General features: G+C 33.3%; 1 protein-coding gene across 1 annotated transcript in view; it reads left to right on the forward strand.

Moving 5' to 3' along the window:
• The window catches only part of nolo (ADAMTS-like no long nerve cord), a 219,752-nt gene that overhangs the window by 62,627 nt on the left and 140,565 nt on the right, over window positions 1–16,560 (forward strand). The gene's annotated exons all lie outside the window — the stretch shown is intronic.

Consider the following 16,560-nt stretch of genomic DNA (forward strand, 5'->3'; position numbering starts at 1 on the left):
ATAAAATTATAATTCTTCAAATCACAAAAGCCTTATCACGTGTGTATCTGAAGCTTCAATAACATCACGAACTACGTATAATATGTAAATGTCGTGGAGGCAATGTTTCAATTTACACCATTTACATGAAACTACTGAAAAAGTAAGGTTAAAAAACTGACAGTTGCTTTAACTGTCAATATACATAGCTCGATTCTCTACTACCATCGACTACCGACAACCGGCTTGTCATCGAGAAAATTTGATATGAAAATCTGATCAGCGCCTCTAACGGGCGTCGTAGGCACTATTTTGGCAGTACATTCTAAATGTCTTTCTAAAAAATCTTTCGATTCTCGACAGTACCGACTGTACAGAATCGCACTACTGCTAGTGTCCTATGAAATATATAAAAAAAAACAAATCATAGTCATGTGTATATGACGTTTATGCATAAATAGAATTCTTATAATTATAAAAGCCTTCTCACGTGTCTATCTGAAGCTTCAATAATATCACGAGCTACGTATAATATGTAAATGTCGTGGAGGCAATGTTTCAATTTACACTGTTTACATGAAACTACCCGTAAACTGCTAGTAAAAACAATGTAACGTGATATTGGACTAGTGAGGGGATGATTACGACTATTTATTAAAAAAAATTATTTGAAATGTGAGGATGAAAATAATATGAACTGTAAATGTTAATTTTTTTAATGCATGAGCAAACTGGTTATTAAACAGCTACGAAGCTCTGGGTTTGATTTAACTCACAAGCTTTTATGATATAATGTAACACATTATTATGTGTAAAGTAAGTAAAAAACAATTGCATTGAAGACAAAAAGTAATTATCAATTTCTGACAGTGTCCAATGAAATTAAAGCAAACCAAATTATCTTTAGGTACAATATTAGAAAATAAATTTACAACACGAAAGTTTAACTCTAAGAATTTGTATTAGATTTTTTAAAAGCTAACTTTAGAGTTAACTGTCGCTTAATCTGAATCCACAGCAGCAGTATATGCAATAATAAAGTCCCATAAATAATACACGAACGCTCTACATTGTTCTAAATATTGTCAACAAAACCACCCCTAAAATCTAAACCAAAAACTAATAAACACTCCATTCATACAACTAATAAATTCCCGCGCCACATCCACAAACCGATTCATTAATTAGTCGAATAACTCTATTAGTAAATACAAATCGACTAATTATTCTTACTAACGTGGCACATCACTAGCAATGTAAATTAGCTCGTTCTCTACGGAGCTGTATTTTCTTATAACGAGACACAACTGGAATTCTCGAAGGTTCTATTTAAATTGATTCTGTTAAGGTGTGTACGGTGAAATGTTTTTGAGAAACATTTCAACGAAACTTTGTTTGAAAACGTGTTGAGACTTGTTATTTTATTCAGTAAGTTTGACGCTGACCTCTTTGACTTATTGAAATAAATTAAATAAGTTGAAATGATTTATAAATTAGACAGAAAAGTTTTTTGTGTACATAATGAGCAACAATGATTATGAAATGAAAGAATATTGCTCTTGTTATATTTTATGCCTCGTAATAATAATAAAATATATTAGGTTTTTTTAAGGGAAATAATGTAGGTACCTCGGTTAGTACTTGTGTAACCCAAGCGGGCCTATTGCGGAGATGAATTTTGCTTAAGACTTTAAGCTCGAAAACGACTAAAATATTCGGAAAATGAATTAATTGAAACATGTTTCTAAAACAATGTTTTGTTGAAATGTTTCTTATCGTAGAGACGTGACCTTATTCTAATAATAGGATAACAATTCTTAGAAAATGTACAATTTCTATTTCGTGAGACTAGACAAAATTGTTTTTACTAATTATTTCAGTAGCAAAGACCTAATTACGAAGAGAGAATTAATTAGACGCCTTTGGATTTTGTCGTTTTGTTTTGAGAGAAGAATAGGGTAAAAGGTTCCTTAGTAAAATTTTGTTGTTGTCAAGGAAAGGAAAGGTTAAATACCTTTAACCGGCTTCGACGAAAGGAGGAGGTTCTCGAATCGACCGATTCCGAAAAGATCAAGATTTTTTTTTTCTTCAAAAATAATTTTATTCATTTTTATAGTAGAGTTAAGTCCAACTAATGTATAGTATTGTATGGTAAAATTAGTAGAAAGTATAGTATGGTAAAACAATCCGGTATTCGTTCTACCATATTTTTGTCTTACTGGTTCAATTGTTTGTATAAAAAGATGTAGTAGATAGTTTTTTATTTTACATAAAATACAACATTTTATCCCAAATGAAACGCCAACTTTGTACGAACTCTACTTTGTAGAGTACACTCATGCTCTAGGTAGAGTCAGTATAATTATATATCGCATTACACTTGCATCGGCGGTGGTAATTCAGGGAGGAATCTCAGTAACGCTGTAGATTGAGTTGGTGCGACACGTGGACAGAGGTCCAGAGGGAAAGAGGTAGCGACGTTAGAAATACATTTTGTAGAGGCTTTATAGAGTCACTCAGCTAATATTTTGTTTGTCTTAAAAACGGTACCAAAGTTCTCCTTTGTGTTGTCACGCTTTTTGCTAGGCTTTTTATTGTGATTATACCACTTTATTATATTTTTATTGTGATTAAACCACTTTTAGTATAATGCAAACAGAAGGAAATATAATCGCAATAAGTCTTCGAAAATTGCTTTGGTGATTTTTAGGATAAAGTCCAGCTTTTTGCTTCTTAAAACACAAAATATGTATAATGTGTGTACTTTTGCTCATTAACTTTGACGGAGTGACTACATCAAAATCCATACACATACCTATTTTTAATTCACAGGTAGAACAATCTCATTAACAATAACGAGCTATACAACTCAAAAGCAGAAAGAAATACACAAAAATCCACCACTTTACAAAAAAAATTGTGCACATAACCCTTTTTACTAAAAGCTTAAATCTTTTAAATCGTGTCACGCTACACGTCAGTAGTAGTACAAACGTGTACATCATGTTTCGAGTGCCACATTAAATATACATTGAAATGACGTGATAAACGTGTTTGTGACGTGATCACCGTCACGCTGTCAAGAAGGCTTAGTTCTGACGTGTTATGGTGTAAAAATCTTGAAATAATTTTGAACGAAATATTTTATGAATGAAATGAAAATACCCTCTGTATTTATACATTTTTAAACATAGATACTATAGTGTTATATTTTTTTTATTATACAACTAGCAGAATTAAGAAATGTACATAAATATACTACCTTACAACAAAATTTTGTATATATAACTTAGTAAGTAACAAATGATTTGAATTTGAAGTTTTTCCCTTAACCCTTCATACTAAAAGCTAAAATCTCCTAAATCGTGTCACGCTGCACGTCAGTAGTAGTACAAATGTGTACATCATGTTTCGAGTGCCACATTAAATATACATTGAAATTACGTCATAAACGTGTTTGTGACGTGATCACCGTCACGCTGTCAAGAAGGCTTATTTCTGACGTGTTATGGTGTTAAAATCTTGAAATAATTTTGCACGAAATATCTTATGAATGAAATGAAAATACCCTCTGTATTTATACATTTTAAACATAGATACTATAGTGTTATATTTGTTTTATTATACAACTAGCAGAATTAAGAAATGTACTTAAATATACTACCTTACAACCAAATTTTGTATATATATCTTAGTAAGCAAAAAGTGATTTGATTTTGAAGTTTTTCCCATAGCCCTTTATACAAAAAGCTAAAATCTTCTAAACCGTGTCACGCTGCACGTCAGTAGTAGTACAACCGTGTACATCATGTTTCGAGTGCCACATTAAATATACATTGAAATTACGTCATAAACGTGTTTGTGACGTGATCACCGTCACGCTGTCAAGAAGGCTTAGTTTTGACGTGTTATGGTGTTAAAATCTTGAAATAATTTTGCACGAAATATTTTATGAATGAAATGAAAATACCCTCTGTATTTATACATTTTTAAACATAGATACTACAGTGTTATATTTTTTTTTTATTATACAACTAGCAGAATTAAGAAATGTACAAAAATATACCATATTACAACAACATTTTGTATGTAGAACTTAGTAAGTAACAAATGATTTGAATTTGAAGTTTTTCCCTTAACCCTTTATACTAAAAGCTAAAATCTTCTAAATCGTGTCACGCTGCACGTCAGTAGTAGTACAACCGTGTACATCATGTTTCGAGTGTCACATTAAATATACATTGAAATGACGTGATAAACGTGTTTGTGACGTGATCACCGTCACGCTGTCAAGAAGGCTTAGTTTTGACGTGTTATGGTGTTAAAATCTTGAAATAATTTTGCACGAAATATTTTATGAATGAAATGAAAATACCCTCTGTATTTATACATTTTTAAACATAGATACTACAGTGTTATATTTTTTTTTATTATACAACTAGCAGAATTAAGAAATGTACAAAAATATACCATATTACAACAACATTTTGTATGTAGAACTTAGTAAGCAACAAATGATTTGAATTTGAAGTTTTTCCCTTAACCCTTTATACTAAAAGCCAAAATCTTCTAAATCGTGTCACGCTACACGTCAGTAGTAGTACAAACGTGTACATCATGTTTCGAGTGCCACATTAAATATACATTGAAATTACGTCATAAACGTGTTTGTGACGTGATCACCGTCACGCTGTCAAGAAGGCTTAGTTCTGACGTGTTATGGTGCTCCCTTGAAAGCTTGAACAAATCTTACAGCGAATATTTTATGAATGATGACTTTGTGGTATTTTTAGGGTTTCGTACTCAAGAAGTAAAATAGGAACCCTATTACTAAGACTTCGTTGTCTGTCCGTCTGTTTATCCGTCACCATGTAATTAAAGTTTTCATAGAAAATGTATTTATGTTGCCGATATAACAACAAATACTAAAAAAACAAAATAAAAAAAATGTATTTGGTTACCATAGTACGAGCTCTGGTTGGTTTTAAATCAAATGACCGTGTGTGAGTTTTCAGTAATATTAATTGTTAATATTGTATAACGAGGCTGCCATATATCAAACGTATTTTATGCTGTTTTTATAAATGATGATATAGAATACATTGAAATGATGTCATAAACGTGTTTGTGACGTGATCACCGTCACGCTGTCAAGAAGGCTTAGTTTTGACGTGTTATGGTGCTCCCGTGAAAGCTTGAACAAATCTTACAGCGAATATTTTATGAATGAAGTGACTTTGCGGTATTTTTAGGGTTTCGTACTTAAGAAGTAAAATGGGAACCCTATTACTGAGACTTCATTGTCTGTCTGTCTATCCGTCACCATGCAATAAAAGTTTTCATAGAAAATGTATTTATGTTGCCGATATAACAACAAATACTAAAAAACAGAATAAAAAAAAATATTTGGTTGATTTGGAATCAAATGACCGTGTGTGAGTTGTTCAGTAATATCAATTGTTAATATTGTATAACGGGGCTCCTATGCATCAAACGTATTTTATGTTGTTTTTAAATTATCATATGGAATACATTGAAAAGATGTCATAAACGTGTTTGTGACGTGATCACCGTCACGCTGTCAAGAAGGCTTAGTTCTGACGTGTTATGGTGCTCCCTTGAAAGCTTGAACAAATCTTACAGCAAATATTTTATGAATGAAATTACTCGTGGTTTGTGAAGTACTGTTTTTGACGTGACATTTTTTTTATTTTCTGAATTACTCTTGGTTTATTCTATCTAAAAGCAAAATGCATTAGTATGTATGATTTTGCCGAAAGTTAGAATTTTATCTCTCAAGGTGCAAATCAAAACGTATATTCAATTACGCAAAATACTGAAACGGTGATATCTTTATCTTTATATATATAATTTTTCTGTAAGTGTGTATGTCACTGAACTTCTCTTAAACGACTGGACCGATATTGATAATTTTTTTTGTGTGTGTTCAAGGGGATCTGAGAATGGTTTAGATTCACAATTTTGTCCGCTGGACATTGTTTTTTAAATTAATTTTTAATTTATTAGACAGGACAACGTCTGTCGGGTCCGCTAGTATACATATATAATTCTTCTGTAAGTGTGTATGTCACTGAACTTCTCTTAAACGATTGGACCGATTTTGATGAAATTGTTTGTGTGTGTTCAAGGGGATCTGAGAATGGTTTAGATAATTAAAAAAAGTTTAAAATTTTCAAATTAAAGACGTGTAGACAGGACAACGTCTGTCGGGTCCGCTAGTAATATATATAACGATGAAAATGATTCGGTTTTAGGTTCCTAAAAAATCACGATAATCCACAAAATGAACGTACTTATTTGGAAATCAATTCTGACAGCAGTAAAGAGAGACATTGGAAGGAAACCATCTGCAAGATACGTTTTTGAAGATGTGCCAAGTCTATTACAGACCAGCACAGCGTGAAAGACTACGATTCAATTCTGTATCCTATTTTAACAGCAGTGATAGCCGAGTGGTATAAGTTGGCACCTCGCACCCAAGTAGTCGAAGGTTTGAAGCCGAGGAAACACACCAATGGCTTTTCGAAGTAAGGTGTATATAAGAAATAATTATCTATTGCTAAAAAAAATGCCCGTGGCTTAGCTAGAGGTTGTTCTGTGGATGGGTGACCATCTTATGCATATCGAATTTCTCCGTGTTTTGGAAGGCACGTTAAATTGTGTGTAATTGGGTTTTGGAGGTCCGATAGGCAGGCGCTCCATGTAAAATACTGGTATCCAGCTGCATACGGTGAGACTGGAAGCCGACTCCAAAAATTATTTAACGAATTTCTTAAGGGGAAGGAAAGGTTTCTAACCAAGGCCTAAAGCCCATGGGTTTGACAAAAATCAAAGTAATACAATATCTTCTCTATAACAAGTAACAAGTACAATCACGCTACAGTGTAGTCGAACTACCGGACAACGTGTTGCGGTACACACGTCACGTACGCCACGTGGGTTGCACTTTAAATATTATAATACCGGCTTCAGTTTAAAGCTTTATATATGTATAAGATTTTTGAGTATTCCTTTTTGATAGAGATATCGTTGAAAAGCTTACTTCATTTGGCGGAAAAGAGTTTTAAAATATATGTGTATTTTAACCGTCCAAGGGCATGGTTTAAAATAGTAGTGAGGCAATAGCCCAAAGATTTTGTTGTCTTTAGCTAACTGAACTTATCATCATGAACACGAGACCCGATGAATTCTATATTGTTTGGTGTGTGTATTGATTAAATAAAAAAAATTGCATTGGTTACAGTTCATACATAGTCATAAATAATTATATTACAACTGTTTTACCCAAAGTTGCATATAATACACCTACGTTTCACCACTAGCGATATTAGTTGCCGAGATTTTTGCCATTTATTGGGCCCGTTATTAAACGTAAGGCCACTATTAAGAAAAAATACCAAGATTACCTGCATTCCTTACATGTAATCTTACTAAAATGGTATAAACTATGTGACACAGTGTGTAAAATCAACAATGACAATGTGTAAGTGTAAGCTAGAGAATACGTTTAATAACACCGTTTGTCGCCGAGTACAGAAAATATGATTTAATTATATCAACAGTTACCGTTCACTTACAACTATTTTAAATAATCCAACCAGTGCTTTTCTTATAAAAACCAGAAATAATTCTAGCAATTAAACAGTAAACTAGAAAAAGCGTTCAGTAGACTGCATATCAAATGAGGGTGTTATATAACACGCTGTTCGGTAGAGCGCTAACACGGTGTTGGGCAGAAATGTTGCGACGATGATATGTGCCTTCCTAGTATGTGTTTTATGATGTTTGTAGTTGTTAGGTATACTTATTATTATTATTTTAAACTATAGGCTTAGCTTGCGTATTACTTAGGAAAAAGGAATTTTGACTTTCAACCACCTATTGTAACCCGCTGGGGGCTGATTGATTTTAATTTATTTCGTAAAGTTCAGCTTGCGTTTGTAATGTAATTGCAAATTTGCGTTAGAAATCTTGAAATTATCAGAAGTTCTCTAATAAATTTATTCCTGCAATTAAATAGTAAACTAGAAAAAGCGTTCAGTAGGCTGCATATCGAATGAGGGTGATAAAATAACACGTTGTTCGGTAGAGCGCTAACACTGTGTTGGACAGAAATGTTGCGACGATGATATGTGCCTTCCTAGTACGTGTTTTATGATGTTTGTAGTTGTTAGGTATACTTATTATTATAATAAATGCTAGGCTGTTTGTTTGGTATATTTTTACGTAATACAGACTTGATTTAGTTACTATTGTTATGATTACAAAATTGGTTTATGTGTCACGCCAGTGAACGGACCTAGATAATTTTTTTGTCTGGAAATAGTTAATGTTTTAAGTCAAAATTTGATCCCTTTTTTCAATAAGCCGTGGTCTACGGTAAGGCAGGGGATGAAACTTAATATGTGAAAACCACGTGGATCAGATTTGATATGTTTACCAGCCTGAAATCTGGAGTCAAGTCCTCATTGTCGACTATTGAGCCATTTTTGCAACATATATTATTATGTACTTAGATAGATAATTCCTTCAACTATGTCTACAATCTATACTAATCTATACTAATATTATAAAGCTGAAGAGTTTGTTTGTTTGTTTGTTTGAACGCGCTAATCTCAGGAACTACTGGCCCGATTTGAAAAAATCTTGCAGTGTTAGATAGCCCATTTATCGAGGAAGGCTATAGGCTATAATTATATCATCACGCTACGACCAATAGGAGCAGAGTACCAGTAAAAAATGTTACAAATACGGGGAAAAAATTCTTATGTGACGCAAGCGAAGTTGCGCGGGTCAGCTAGTGAAGACATAATTTCGTTTTTAATAGTTACGCTTGTAAATTAGACTGTACTATTAATTAAGACAGCTACAATTATTATTGTAATTAAATCATAATTCCCACCAATCAAAACAATATGTAATAAACCATAAATTACAACATTAAAACAACGTTATAACCATAAATATGAATACCTAGGCAAATTGTTGGAACTATAAATTTTATAGCATTACCTCGCCCGTTATGTACGCTTCAATTATGTAGCTTATGTCTTGGTGGTACAACAGGTTTATAGGGAAATATGAGAGGAAATTTATTTATAAGTGCATCCTTGTTTATTAGTATGCACTGACTGCGTTAATTTTAGTATTTATAACAAACTGGCGAACAGCGCTAGCACAGTTTCGGTCATCTTCAGTCTCTTATGAATAGATTTTGAGAAAAAACTTGTAGTCTTCGCTTGACTCCGGACTTTAAAATTATTTCATGTTATAATATGTCATCATAATTTTACTTCTCTGGGTTGTGGAGGTAAGATAGTCGCTCCACGTAAAATACTGGTATTCAGCTGCATCCGGTGAGATTGGAAACCGACTCCAACATAGTTTGGAAGAAAGGTTAAGCTGATATATATTATATGTATGGATGTGAATGAAGCAAGTTGTAAGGATCGTACCAAGTGGCGTTCTCTGGTTTCTGCCTACCCTATCCTATGGGAAGACGGCGTGATTTTATGTATCTATTATTTTTAGAGCTTTCATATTTCTTTAGTATATTGTAGGTACTTATGTAGGGTATATCAAGACTTATGTAGTTATGTACTTACGTAGAGTTTTGATTTTTTATGGAGTTAGCTCCACTACAGGTAGTCAGAGTAGCGTTTAGAACACCGAGTTCATCAATAGCGGTGTTTTAAAATACTACACAAAAAACTGAACGTTTATCTAACCGCAGACCGACTAACATATTCGAGATCTAAACATAAAGACCGTTTCACTCTCCCAATTTGCCAAAAATAGGTTCAAAAGAAAATCCTCAATTTGTCCTCAAACGATATGATATAAACACGTGTTGTAAACCTATATTCGTAGTTATTGATCACGGCTCGTCTGTCATTGTGTGACTTTAGTGTGGAGAGAATTCACAGACAGGTGAAAGTTTTGCACGCGAGAGTTTCGGGTCGATTTTCGTTGAAGTTTTTGGTCGGTATTTATAAGTAAATGGATAGTTAGGTAAGGACCGAAGGTAGTTTTGGTGGGAGTATAAAGTTGATGATTTAAAATTTGGGGTACATAGTTGATATCTTTATTTACTTAGTCATTTGTGAAAACTGTTAAGACATCCACCGAGAGTAAACAGATACTGCTTTCTATATATTTTTTAATTGTTTTCACATGACTAAAATCAAAGGTTTTCATTGGGACAGCATTAAATGGGTGTTGCTGGGGCTTTAAACGATCTGTGGTTTATTAAGAAACCCTTGGCGCGGTCACTCTATAGACAGGCAAACTTAGCGGTTCCGTGCTTCACAGGGCACGTAAAATTTAGGTCCCGGTTGTTATCAATTAAGATAACAGTCGTTAAGCCATGTTGAATCCCTTTCGGGTGGACTGATCCACATAACAAAAGTTAAAAGAACTAACTTCTGTCCTTGAAAAGGTAGTCAATAAAATGAACCTATGAGTTTAATAGTATCATCTATATACGTGACGTCATACCCATCATAGGCAGACAGCTATTAGAAATAGATTAGTACATTGACAATTTATTTACAAATTGACATTCATCAATACAGTTCGTCAGTTTGTTTATAAAGTGATCAGTAATGTGCGTGTGGTACGATTTCAAACTTAAATGTGACTGCTAATGGATTTTGTTTTATTGATTTTGTAGTTTGACTTTGTGTGACACTTATTAGATAGGCTTTCAATGTATATCATGAACTAGCCGACCCGCGCAACTTCGCTTGCATCACATAAGAGAGAATGGGTCAAAATTTTCCCCGTTTTTGAAACATTTTTCACTAGTATTCTGCTCCTATTGGTCGTAGCAATGATATATAGCCTAGAATTTTTTAAATCGGACCAGTAGTTCCTAAGATCAGCGCGTTCAAACAAACAAACAATCAAACAAACAAACTCTTCAGCTTTATAATATTAGTATAGATTTCAAGACGTAGTTTTGAAATACTCTGTTTTCAGTTCATAGGTCGTTAGTGGTCAAATTAATGAAAATTTTAGGGCTGGTTGAAAACTATTGTTTCAACGATAAAATACATATTTACAAACATAATCAGGATGAGCAACTTAGGAATCCTGACAAAAGCAGGACTCTTTAAGTTTCCTTTCTTTATTAACTGTAAAAGAAAAAGATCATGAGGATAGCGTGCATAGCTGTGAGTCATTTGATCTTGATGGTATTGGTACAAAGTGACCACCACAGAGCTGGTCAGCATGGTTGACTCAAATCTTAACCAACAGTGTGTTATATTATAATTGCGAGATTTTGTATGTTTGGATGATTGTTACTCATTCACGCCAAAATGATTGAACGAATTTAAATAAAATATTGTTAGCAGTTAGTTTAAAGCTGGATATAAAATATCTGTATACTACATTTCATTAAAATCTTTTCTTTTTTAGTAACTCATATTTTATCGTTTTCTATATTAAAGATACGTGTATTTTGAACAATTTAAAAAGCTAGTCAAAGATTAAAGGAAAAATAAAGCCTTTATATTTTCCATATTATCCACACGGACATAATATATCGATAGTAATCGTTAATTCATCCGTACAGAGCGACTCGTCGCCCTTATTGAATAACTATTGATTTGTCACACCAACTAGTTGATAGACTGATCGAGTTGATGCGATTTGTCTGCCAACTTGTCTAGCTTCGTAGTAGGGTATATTCTTTATGGTGAAAATATTTTTTTAGTTAAGTTTTGGCTTCGTTTCGGGGAATCTGTATTATTATTTATTTGATAGATAAGTGTTTCAAGTATGTTTTTTATCCTTTATTTTTTTTTTTATGAAAAATTTACAAAGAACTTATTTTGTATGTGTACGAAAACACACAGTTTAGCACACTAGTTAATTGAGGATTGGTAGGCTTGATCTTTATCAAGCTGCCGAAAAAATCTACAATGGAAGTAGTCTGGAAACATAATATACATAATATCACACCTATTATACCTGAAGGTATTGACAGAGGTGTATGAAACGTTCGCTATTTAATTATCAATTTTTGTCCCATGTATGAGGAACAATTTTAATAATTTTATTGATTCATCTATACAAACAGTATACGTTTAGATAATTTAATATTCACAAAGTATAACAAGAACTCACTATCTTTCTATGTTTAACTTAGATTATCCCCGAACTATACCCGTACTTTATTACCAAAAATAATCAAAAAACCACTTATAATAATTTGAACTATAATCACAAACACTCAACACAGAGATTTGTATAACATATTTGCTATACGATTGAACCGTCCCGATTGAACGTTGATTGAAAGTAAATAATGTGAATTAAAATGTAGCCAGCAGCTGTCGGTTCGCTGTCATTGTGTGTAATTTTATCGTTCTATTTAAAATAATATTATTGGCAGCTTCTATCTATACTAATATTATAAAGTTGAAGAGTTTGTTTGTTTGTTTGTTTGTTTGAACGCGCTAATCTCATGAACTACTGGTCTGATTTGAAAAATTCTTTCAGTGTTAGATAGACCATTTATCGAGGAAGGCTATAGGTTATATATCATCACGCTACGACGAATAGGAGCAGAGTACCAGTGAAAAATGTTACAAAAACAGGAAAAAAATTCACCCATACTCTCTAATGACGCAAGCGAAGTTGCGCGGGACAGCTCTGCTAGTGTGTTATGTAGCCGTCGAAAAGCGATTGATATGGCTTAACGACACATTTTCCATGTCAACAACCGATACCGACTTTTTATGTGTCAAAACACGGGGATGCGAGCGGTCCACCTAGCGTATTGGTCACCCATCCAGGGTATGACCCTGTCAAAAGTTGCTTAACCCACTGATCATATACCGACTGGTGAGCACAACTGGATATAAACATCTAAATTTGTTAAAATTATTAAAAACCAAATTGATGAGAAAACATATTATGAAACCACGTATTATATTGCAAACGTTTTTCAGTATTATTTACTAAAAGCCTACTTTCAGATTCCACAAAATCGAATCGTACAAACAAATGCAAATATCATCAAATCGAAGACTTCCCGTTGGATTTGAACCCGAAACTTCGTATTAGTATCGCTCCCTAGACAGTACAGAGATTGCACTGAACGTTTCGATTTGGTTTTGTACTTGTAAGGGCTCTCTAGGGGGACCTTAGAAGGTTGGTAGTACTTAATACATAGGTTAGGAAAGTGTTGAAACTGCTGGTGAAGTCTTAAGTTCGATTTCTTGATAAAGAAATTAATAGAGTTCTATAACTTACCAAAAAAAATATTTAGTTTATACTATTTAAAATTATGTGACATATGCACCACATAACTTTAAGAAAATATGTAAGGGCATGCAAAGACCAAAGAAAAATTATTTTGTGAAAATCGCTTATTTATTTCGCAGAGCCTAGTCTTATCCGAAACGGTGTCCTAGTTTAAGTTGAACTAAGCTGCCTAAATCATTTGGAAACCTGTGTGCCTATATCTAATATATAAAATTCTCGCGTCACAGTTTTCGTTGCCATACTCCTCCGAAACGGCTTGACGCGGCTTGGCGGCGGTTCTAATGAAATTTTGTGAGCATATTGACTAGGTCTGAGAATCGGCCAACATCTATTTTTCATACCCCTAAGTGACATTTTTTTTTATTCTTATGGCAAAACAACGTTTGCCGGGTCAGCTAGTATAGTAATAAAAGATCAAATTCCAACTTATAACCACCCTTTTAACTGAAAACAAGCGAGACACAATAAATAAAAAAAGAGTTAGTTCGCTATCTTCGAAGTAAAACCAGCCAGTCTCCCACCACATCCAGTACTGAAAAACTTTTAATTAATATTCACTTTTTCGATTTTTCAGCGCTGAAAAAATTCTCCATAAAGTTTCACCAGGTGTTTGGAAAACATTCGTAATGAACAAACTTCTGATTGGCTAGTCCTATTTGTCTTTACTCTGATTGGAAAATTAAAAGTCGATACGGCTGAAACTTCTGAAAAACTGGCCTAAAACTTTATAATTGTGTAATTATTTTACTAGTTTAAGTGGACGGTTTTATTCTTCTAGTTTTTTATTGTTCAAAGTAGTATATTTTTCATGTCCTTTTGTGTTTTATTATATTATGTAACTCTGTTATAATAATATGTTACTAAAAACCGTTCAGTCATTAAAAGAAAAAAAGGACAAACAGACCATCTCTTTTAGATATTTTTAGGAACATAGCTTTTTTTATGTATCTGAAAATATATTTAATATAGGTAATAACCTTATTTTCCATGCTAATTAGTGTAAAAATTACCCATTTCCATGTAGCAAACAGCGGTACTCCAATGAAAATATTTTCGGCCAAAAGAATCAAAATTAGGACCTGCCTCCTACCTGGTCTAAAAGTGTACTCAAAGAAATAGACAAAAAATGTCTTGAGAATCAAAAACCAGGCTTTGCTAACCATGACCAGTTCAAAAGCATAGTGAAATAACTGTAGTATTCTATAGGAGTATAAACTAATTTAGCAGCAAGTCTTCAGGTGGGATAAAATGAAATTACTGCGAAGACAGGTTGCATAAACTTGGTTTTAACTTCGCCTGGGGGCTTCAAACTATTTGTCATTTTGTTCTTCAACTTTGTCCTGATGGCACCTTCGGTAGTGGAAGTATGTTTGTAGTGGTACTGACCAAGGACTATTTTTAATATTAATATTAGCAGCAGCTATTTGTAAGGCTGCAAATTTTATCTATTCCATAGTGTTAAAACTCATATAAAACTAATGCTACCAGGGATTAGTTATACATAATTTAGTGTATTATTCTTTGTTTCAATTAGGAAATGCTGTTCTGTAGAAATTCTGGTTTTAATTTTCATAGACTAGATAAAAAAATGCACGAAGAGCATAGTAACATAAATACTATCATGTCTGTTAGTACTCAAAGGTCTAAGCAGAGGTATTTATATACCAAGGCACACTCAAAATACACCCAAGTTTCGCCATTAACAGTGTTAGTGCCATGTAATAGGGGGTAACCAGAATATCATTAACCTGATATAATATAAAACTCCAGGCTAGTTCTAATGAAACACCAACAGCTTTTTGACCGACCTGGGAAACGAATCTGAGACCAGCAGTCTGAAACACTACCATCGCCAGACAGCAAATTTTCTTTATAAACCCTTCCAAACATTACCAAGCATCAATAACCGTATATTTCGCTCCAGTTTTCCAGTTTCCGAAGGCAATATGGTGGCAATATTCCCCAATGTTCCGATGCACCATAACAATGCACTCTTCGACACGACACAGAACCGCTTTTAGAGGTGTCTCCAATAGTTTAGAGAATAGCATTTTGCATACGAAATTTTAAAATAGTTGTCTTGGTATTGAATTGTGTGGGTGTATTTTATTTTAATTTCTAGATATTTTTTGGGGAAAAATTCATACTTGTGTTGTAGTTGTGTATTTTTAGTGTAATAATTTTAATTTCTTTTAATCCCGATTGTAGCCTTACAATTGATATTATATTCTTAGCTAGATTTTCTTTGCCATTTCTTTGTACGTGAATTTTTCTGTACAATTGCTCTCACTGAGTTTTAAATCTCTTAACCTTACCCTAATTTCTCTTAATTGGATCACCTGTTTAATCGTAAAATCATAGTAAATATGAAATATCTGTTTCGTTTAAATCTGGATTTGATGGTTAATCAAATAGAATTAGAACAGTTTTTCATACATTTGCTGTCATTTTATTTATCGGATAGGTGATTTAATACATATCATTTAGCCATGAAACTAAAATAGTCCTTCAATCAGCAATTTCGTTTATAGCTTACCGACTTTAATATACCGGGTAAACTCGCTAGTTAAAACATTTTACCAACTTCCACAAGAATATTAAATAAATAAAATACATGGGAAAAATTTCCCAATATCTACGTAAAACGCGATGAGGCAAAAACGTTCATAATTTGAGGGAATCAAAAAATTTTTCCATCAAAACACGCGGGGTGGAATATCGCTCGCAATCCCGCGCCAGCCCTCAAGCAATAATACTTAAAACGTATCACGGGATAATGTTCGCTGTAGATTGCTCGGTGTCAATCTAATATTTATGTCCCTAGCGTTATTTACGCAGCAACGGATATTGTAGTGTCCAGGGAATCATCTTGGCGGATCTCATCATATTACAGGCGGCCGTAAACGGGTTAGGGACGGGATTATGTAGAAACGATACAATTTATTTTTATTGTAGCGACAAATATATTGGTGTTGCGTGATATTTAAATTGAATTGGTTGGTTGGTTATTTTGCTGGCTCAAGGACTTTTGAAGTAGGAAAATATTGTGTAATAATACTGCTATAGGGGATATTGATTAACGAATGTATTCACAATCGTTTGTATTTATTTTCAATACTGTGAGAAATCTTGCATTTAGAAACTTGAAAGTGGTGGCTTTATTAATTTAGTCTGCTTAACCGCAATATATTTGGACTTTTTGTTTAATATTTCAAGGATTTTTAAGGTGCAACGCTTTAAATATAGCTTGATTTTTTTAAATTCTTGCAAAATAGGCTCCAAGCA

This window comes from Anticarsia gemmatalis, chromosome 23 (genome assembly GCF_050436995.1).
Source record: "Anticarsia gemmatalis isolate Benzon Research Colony breed Stoneville strain chromosome 23, ilAntGemm2 primary, whole genome shotgun sequence".
NCBI lineage: Eukaryota > Metazoa > Arthropoda > Insecta > Lepidoptera > Erebidae > Anticarsia > Anticarsia gemmatalis.